We start from the raw sequence: 8,483 nt of genomic DNA, 5'->3' as shown, positions 1-8,483 counted from the left end.
TCGCCCCTCTTGTATTTCTTTAAGGGAGCTATTTATGTCCTTCCTAATGTCCTCTATTATCATCATGATATGTGATTTTAAACCTGAACCTTGCTTTTCAGGGATGCTGGTGTATCCTGGACTTGCTATAATGGGAGAACTGGGTTCTGATGAAGCCATGTAGCCTCAGTTTTTGTTGCTTATGCTCTTTGGCTTACCTCTCTCCATCTGATTATCTCTAGTACTACCTGTCCTTGTTGTCTCTGACTGGAGCCTGTCCATCCTCTGTTCCTGGTTGGGTTAGATCTCCCCAGCGACCAGTTGTCTCTGTGATCCTGTGATCCTGAGATCCTGTGTGTCCGAGCTCTAGGGAATTACGCAGCTTCTGGAATCCTGAAATCCTGTTATGACCAAGCTCCTGAGTTTCTGTTGTATCAGTGCTCCTGAGAGTCAAGCTTTCTCAGAGTGTTGCAGAAGTGGGTGCTGAGGCAGAGCCCTCTGCTCCCTGCACAGGTTCAAGCTGGAAGGAACCAGTGCATCTGGCTGGGCAGTGTTTGGGTTTCCCTGATTCCTGTTGGCATTCCAGTTATTCTAGATGTTGGGAAAGATGTTTTGTCCTCAACTGTGATTTTGAATGTGCCAGATACCCAGTGCTTCTGGTTGTGTCCAATCTCCTGGGAGTCAAGCTTCCTCTGTGGTCCTCTGATCATGGGTATTTCAGAGCACCTGGGAGTCAGGCTCCCTCTGGGTGTTGTATGCATGGGTGCAGATCCAGAGCCCAAGGTCTGCTCTGTAAGGAACCCATGCCACTGACTGGGCAGGGGTTCCTGAGTCCCTGGATCCCAGGGTTTCAGTTACTCTGGGTGATGGTGCAGTTGTTGTGACCTCCTCACCTCTGATCCTCAGCATGTTAGAGCACCTTGGAGTTGTGTTTCCTCTGGCTGTTGTGGGAATGGGTGTGGAGTCAGTGCCCAAGGTCTGCTTAGGCACTGGTTCAGACTAGAATGCACATTTACACTTTTTGGGTTTTTTGGGGGGTGCAGCAAACTTTATTGATGGTATTTGAGAGAAGGGAGGGCTCCCTAAGCCCCTCCTGTTATTATGGGGTCTGGGATGGAATCGTGAGGGCGATGCTCAGTGTTGGGGGCTGAGTTGGGATGGGGACTCCTCAGCAACTGAGGGCCTCTCTCTTGCCCTCAGTATCCTTGCTGTGCTGGGGTGGGTGGTCCTGAGTTTCTTACTCCTTGGAGGCCATGTAGACCATGAGGTCCACCACTCTGTTGCTATAGCCGTATTCATTGTCATACCAGGAAATGAGCTTTACAAAGTTGTCATTGAGAGCAATGCCAGCCCCAGCGTCAAAGGTGGAAGAATAGGAGTTGCTGTTGAAGTCGCAGGAGAGAGCCTTGTCCTCAGTGTAGCCCAGGATGCCCTTTGGTGGGCCCTCAGATGCCTGCTTCACCACCTTCTTGATGTCATCATATTTGGCAGATTTCTCCAGACGGCATGTCAGATCCACAACGGATACCTTGTGGGTAGGAACATGGAAGGCCGTGCCAGTGAGCTTCCCATTCAGCTCTGGGATGACCTTGCCCACAACCTTGGCAGCACCAGTGGATGCAGGGATGATGTTCTGAGCTACCCCACCGCCACCATGCCACAGCTTTCCAGAGGGGCCATCCACAGTCTTCTGAGTGGCAGTGATGGCATGGATTATTGTCATGAGCCCTTCCACGATGCCAAAGTTATCATGGATGACCTTGGCCAGGAGGTTAAGCAGTTTGTGGTGCAGGGTGCATTGCTGACAATCTTCAGGGAGTTGTCTTATTTCTCGTGGTTCACACCCATCACAAACATGGGGGCATTGGCTGAAGGCTGAGATGATGACCCTTTTGGCCCCACACTTCAAGTGAGCCCCAGCCTTCTCCATGGTGGTGAAGACGCCAGTAGACTCCACGACATACTCAGCACCAGCATCACCCCATTTGATGTTAGTGGAATCTCGCTCCTGGAAGATGGTGATGGGCTTCCCGTTGATGACAAGCTTCCCATTCTCAGCCTGGACTGCGCCGTTGAACTTGCCATGGGTAGAGTCATACTGGAACATGTAGACCATGTAGTTAAGGTCAATGAAGGGGTCGTTGATGGCAACAATGTCCACTTTGCCAGATGAAGAGCCAAAAGCAGCCCTGTAACCAGGCACCCAATACAGTCAAATCTGTTCACACCGACCTTCACCATCTTGTCTATAAGATGAGGCTGGCACTGCACAAGAAGATGCAGCTGTCTCTGGAACAGGAAGGAGCAGAGAGCTGCATTTATACTTTTAATGTGCATATAAATTTTCAGTTAATTTGGGTAAAGCACCAAGGTCTGTGATTACTGGACCATATTATTAAGAGTATTTTAATATTGAAAAAATAAGAAGCTCTCTTTTCATGTATCTGTTCTATTCTGTATTCACACTGTGCAGAATGGGAGTTCCCATGCTTTATTTCCTTTTCAGGGATTTGGATTTCAGCCATTCTAAAGATTTATACTAGGCACGGTGCTCATAATAACCCAGAACTGCAGTTTTGAGGGATCTGATGACAACCTCTGACTTTCTATTGGCATCCAGCATGCAAATGGTACATACACATTCGGGTAGGTATAAACAGTCATATAAATAACATAAAGCTTTAAAAAAATTAAAGATGTGTTCTTATGTCACATTGATGTTTTAATTTACAACTCTCTAATTATATTGAATATCTTTCCCTAAACTCATTTACTGTCTGGTATCACATTTGGTGAAGTGTCTTTCCACGTCTTCTTGATCATTACAAAAAAAAATCTGTGTGCATGGTATGTTCACATTATGTGAATGCAGGTATGAATCTTGGAAGTCAGAGGACAGCCTCAGGTGCCCTTGTCTTCTACTTTGTTTGAACTAGGGTCTCTTGTTGTTTGTTGCTGCATTGGCCAGGCTAGATGGCTTGACAGCATCCAGAGATTGTCCTGTCTGTGTTCCCTATCTGGCTGTGGAAACGGCAGATGTATAGTCATGTTCTGATCTGTCTGGCTTTTTCTGAGTTCCTGTTCAGGGATTTTTTTTTTTTTTTTGTAAATTTTGAGTAATGGGTCTTTGTCAGACATGGGTTTTTTTTGTTTTGTTTTGTTTTGTTTTTTTGTTTTTTTTTTTTTGTTTTTTGTAAAATTATCCCCCAGAAATCTATGGCTTAGCTTTGTATTTTTTGGCAGTATCCTTGGCAGAGTGAGTTTATTTTTTTTTAATGTTATCTTAGTGAAACACAGAGCACTAGTTATTTCTTTCACAATCATGGGTTTGGTCTTGTACCTTAAATGATCATTGCTATGTCCAAAGTCATCTAGACTTCCTCTCATGTTACCTCCTAAGAGTTTTTATAGATAAAACTATGATACGCTCTGAATTAATTTTTGTGAGGAATATGTGGGCAGTGTTTAGATTTCTTTAATGTTATATATTATATATTGATTTTTTAGCCTCGAAACTAGGGCATATAGATGAGTGGTAGAATGATTGCCCAGCATACATAAGGTCCTAGTTTGATAAAAAGAACGAAAAAGGAAGTGAAAAGAGATTCTTTCATTTAGCAGAATTTAAATGGCAGTGTCTTACTAGATAGCCCTGGCTGGCCCAAAATTTATTATGTAGATTAGGCTGACCTTGAACTCAAAGACATCTGCCTACCTTTTCCACCATGCTTGACTACCTTGTATTATTACTCTTGCACTTGACTTCAAATGTGGATATGTTTCTGGTTCTATATTAAAGTTGGATTTTAGATTTTGACATCCTTTTCTTTTCTGTCCTCTTTGTAGTGGCCTTAGGATTGAACCTAAGGTTTCTAACATGCTAGGTAAGCACTCTACCCCTGGAGCTACAGCCCCGGGCCCTCTATTCTGTTTCATTGATGTAGTTACCTATTTATCTGCAAATATCACACAAGCTTAATTACCACAGCGTTAGCTTAATGCCTGAAGTCAAGTAGTAACAGTTGATTTTGTTTTTCCCATGCAATATTAAGTTGGCTACTTTGGGTCTTTTCTCTTTTCATATAAACTTTGTAGTCGGTTACCAATATCTACAAAACTACAGCTGTGATTGGTATTGCTTCGAATCTATAGGTGAAGTTGGAAAGTGGTGATCTATTGATAATATTGAATTTCCCTTTCTCTGAAGATGGAGTATCTATATATTTTGTTCTTTAATTTCTTCAGTCTGTTTCCTTCATGTATGCTGTGTGATTTTTGTTATATTCGTACATTAGTATTTCAGCTTGCAAAGCATTAAATAAATGCTACCGGGCTTTAAAATTTAAATTCCACTTGCTAATTGCTAGTATATAGGGAGGTGTGGTTTTCTTTTTTATTAGGAATGTATCCTGCAACTTCTTTATAATTAGCTTATTAGCTCCAGGTTACACTGGGGATACTTCTTTTGAATTTTCCATGTATACAACCATGTCATCTGTGAAGGAAGTACCATTTTTTGTTTTCCTGCAATGTGTGTTTTTCTTTCTTATATTTTATTGAGTAGCTAGTACTTCCATAATGATGTTGGAAGTAAATACTGAGGGAAGCAGTCTCACTTTGTTTCTTCATCTTTTTTTAATATTATTACTCATTATTTTTTCTTTTTATTGGATATTTTATTTATTTACATTTTAAATGTTATCCCCTTTCCCTGTATTCCCTCTGCAAACCCCATTTTCCATTCCTCCTCCCCATGCTTCTATGAGGGTGCTCCTGTACCTACCCACCCACTCCAGACTCACTGCCCTGACATTCACCTACACAGTGACATCAAGCCTCCCCAGGACCAAGGGCCCTCATTTATGCCAGATAAGGCCATTTTCTGCTACACATGCAGCTGGTACAATGGGTCCCTCTATGTGTATTTTTTGGCTAACAGTATAAATATATATTGATCTAGCTTCAAAAAATTCCATCAAACTCATAAGAAATAGGTACAATCACAATTCAATGTTTGGAAATACATCTTTCTTTGGATTTAGAAAAAATAAAGTAAAAAATTAACAGTATTCATTAATATAGATAGAAAAAGCATGGTCCATGCTTTGACTTTTGATTACCTGTTTAATTTTATAATGATTCAAGTGGTTTGTGATGACTTATGGAATAATAAAAGATTCAGTTTTGATATCTATTTACTTAAATGGCATTTGGTTATAAACATATGCTGGACCAAACACAATCTTGCTTTGTTTTGAAGTGTAATTATTTTTAAAAAACATGGTAGCTTATTTTCAAAATGTAGGTTGAAGCATTTCTAAATTATAAAACTACATCTCATAGTAATTCATTAAGTGGAATATCTCTGAGACTCATTATATATGTTACAGCTAATGTATTCTAATACTCCTATTATTTTAACGAAGTGTAAGGTATATATAGAGTTTTGACAAATTATAGGTGTTTTCTGAAAAATAATTATTGTTTAATATTACTAGTTTAGCTAATCTATTTCCTACATACTATTAATCTAAAATCATATAACTTTTGTCTATGAGATTATGTATCACTTTTTTCTTACTCCTACATTTTACATCTTGACTATAGTAGCCATGTATCATTCCTTGACAATAGGATTCAAGTGAGATAAGTTATATGGAAAGACAAACAACTAAAAATAATATCTTATATGAGTGGAAAAAGCTAGAATTGATTGGCTAGAGGTCATTAGGAACATTTTTATATTTGATACATTGTTATTTTTAGATCTAGAAGTACACTTAGTTAATGACACATTTGAGGACTGCACATATGAATTCCATGTGAACTATACTAAACTATACTAGAGCTTTTCAAACATCTGTAATAAAATTATAAAATGAGAACCTAATGGTATGCAATTTGTAAAGAAAGGAATAGGAAGTCTAGGAGAGGTCATCCTCTATTATTGGTAGTGCTTTCCTAAATAGCCCCCTATTTTAGTGCTTAAGCAAAGGAGACATGTAAGAGGTTCCTGTTGAAGTAGCACATGACAACACTATCAAAATTCTAGCTCCCCCAAGAGGGATCCACAGCGATATCAATTTCACTTACTGGTCATTGTGATAGTCTGAATTAGTTTCAAATATGGCCATCTGTCTTCTGTTGCTGAATGCTTTCCGAATTTAGACTCTCCGGTCTATTTGATAAGGGATTAAGCTGGAAGAGATGAGGCAGGTGTGTTTGATTGCACTGGGATGATTGCTTCACTTCTCGGATCTCGAAATAGGAACTTGCTTCCAATCTTCCTTCATAGTCAATCTTCATGGCAACTACCATACTGCTACACCAAACTCTGAAACATAGTTTGCACTCCTATTTTCTTTCTTTCCTGTTTAGCTATGTCTATAGTTATATATTTTAATTTATGTTTCTGAATCTGGTCTTCAAGGCCCTTCAGAATTTTGCCTAACCAATGATTTGTTTTTAAGTCACTAACACTTGTTCAAGGGAAGCTAGGTTATATCATAGACAGGATTAGAAGCAGAGTTTTAAAGAGAAAAAGTCAAAACTATGACCTGGGATTTAACTATCTGTATTTAGTTTCAGGAGATGATGTGGTGAAAGACTAGTTTATGCATGGAAGATATAAGAAAGACAGAATAAAGTTGATGGTATATGCTTGGTGAAAAAGCTTAAGACTTAGTCTTTGTGCTATATAGGCTAGGCTTTATTGGCTATGCTTTTTACATAATAGTTAATATCTAGTGATGGAAACATATATAGCTTGTGTGGCTGTTTAGTTATGAATGGCCCCCATAGGCTAATGTATTTGAATGCTTAGTCACCAGGGAATGACACTATTTGAGCAAGATTACCAGTTGTGGCCTTTTTGGAGGAAGTGTATCACTGGAGGTGGGCTTTGAGGTTTCAAAAGCTCAGTGTCTATCTGTCTCTGTCTCTGTCTCTGTCTCTCTCTGTCTCTCTCTCTCTCTCTCTCTCTCTCACTTCATATCAGTATGTAGCTCTAAGTAACTTTCCAAGCACCATGGCTTCCTTCCATCTTACTACCCACCATGATGGTAATGGATTAACCTTTGAAAACATATGCAAGAGTCCAGTTAAATGCTTTCTTTTATAAGAGTTTCCCTGGTCATGGTGTTGCTTCACAGCAATATAATAGTGACTAAGGCAGTTTGCTAAGCGAGAAAGGTCACTACTCACTATTATCATTGTCTCTTTCTCCACTACACATTATCCTTCTGTGTGTTGAGCAGTTGGGAGGCAGGTATGCTCCTCTGTACATAGCCCTATCCGGGTCCAGATACTAGTGAATTTTAGTGGTATCAAGGAGAGTCCAAGATTATTGTATAAATCAGAATCCAATATCTTCCCCTGGCAGGGTGTTTAAAGTATAGCCAAAGTGGTAGGAACCAGAGGCAAACATCAAATGGGCAGTGTTGAGAGCTAGACATAAAAGCAAATACCTAGAGCACTATATTCTATAGGACAGTTACTTAACTGTTAATTATAGGCAGTAATTCTCACCCTTCTTAATGGTGCAATCCTTTTATACAGTTCATCATGTTGTGCTGACCCCCAACCATAAAATTATTTTTTGTTGTTAGTTCTAACATTGTGATTGTTATGAATTATTATGAAAATATCTGGCATGCAGGTTACCTGATATATGAATTTCGTGAAAAGGTCTTTAATCTCCAAAGGAATCTTGACTCATGGGTTGCGAACCACTGATGTAAAGTATCATGTTGACACTAGGCATAATCTGCATTAAACAAGTTTTATGGGGTGGGGGAGTGGAAGCTATTAAGAAGACAGTAAACTTAGGCACCATTTTTTCCAAGTCTTTCCTAGTATTGTTTTACATACAGGTAAATGTTTATACTTTTACAATAACAAATGGATCAAATGATGCTGAACATGAAATATGAAGCAAAATTGTGTTTTAAATATAAAAATAATAAGCAAAGGTACCTAAAATCTATAGGCTAATTCCCCAAATGAAGTGTTTATAATACCTGCAATAAAATTAGAAAATTCCATCCATACTTTGGAGAAAGACTACCATTAGAGTATTCAGTCAGCTGAAGATGAATTGGAAGGTGTCTAAACATAAATTTCAAGTCATGAATGCTCCTTCCCTGAGGACTAGCTTTCATATCACTAGAAGGTGTCATGAAAGTACAAAGGAGGAAGGTACCCAACAGTCCTACCTAGGTATGACACCTATGAATCACATCATATGATAACCCTAAGGGTAGAATAGTGGCACACATTCCTTGGCAGTAACAACCAGCTCTATAATTAGATTTAATGGATCAGAAAATGTGTCTGATTTACACAATGGAATACTATTCAGCTACTTAAACCAAGGACATTATGAATTTTGCAGGTAACTGGATGGAACGAGAAAATATCATCTTGCAGGTAACCCAGACCCAAAAGGACCATGCATGGTATGTACTCACAGGTAAGTGGATATTAGCCAAAAAGTACAAAATACC

The 8,483-nt window shown here is 39.3% G+C and overlaps 1 pseudogene; it reads right to left on the bottom strand.

Annotated features, from left to right (window-relative positions):
* Positions 1 to 1,216: 1,216 nt before the first annotated feature.
* LOC108349193 (glyceraldehyde-3-phosphate dehydrogenase pseudogene) lies at positions 1,217 to 3,366 on the bottom strand (annotated as a pseudogene).
* Positions 3,367 to 8,483: the final 5,117 nt, after the last annotated feature.

This window comes from Rattus norvegicus, chromosome X (assembly GCF_036323735.1).
Source record: "Rattus norvegicus strain BN/NHsdMcwi chromosome X, GRCr8, whole genome shotgun sequence".
Lineage (NCBI taxonomy): Eukaryota > Metazoa > Chordata > Mammalia > Rodentia > Muridae > Rattus > Rattus norvegicus.
The sequence above is the reverse complement of the archived record's forward strand: the minus strand, read 5'-3'. Positions and strand labels throughout refer to the sequence as shown.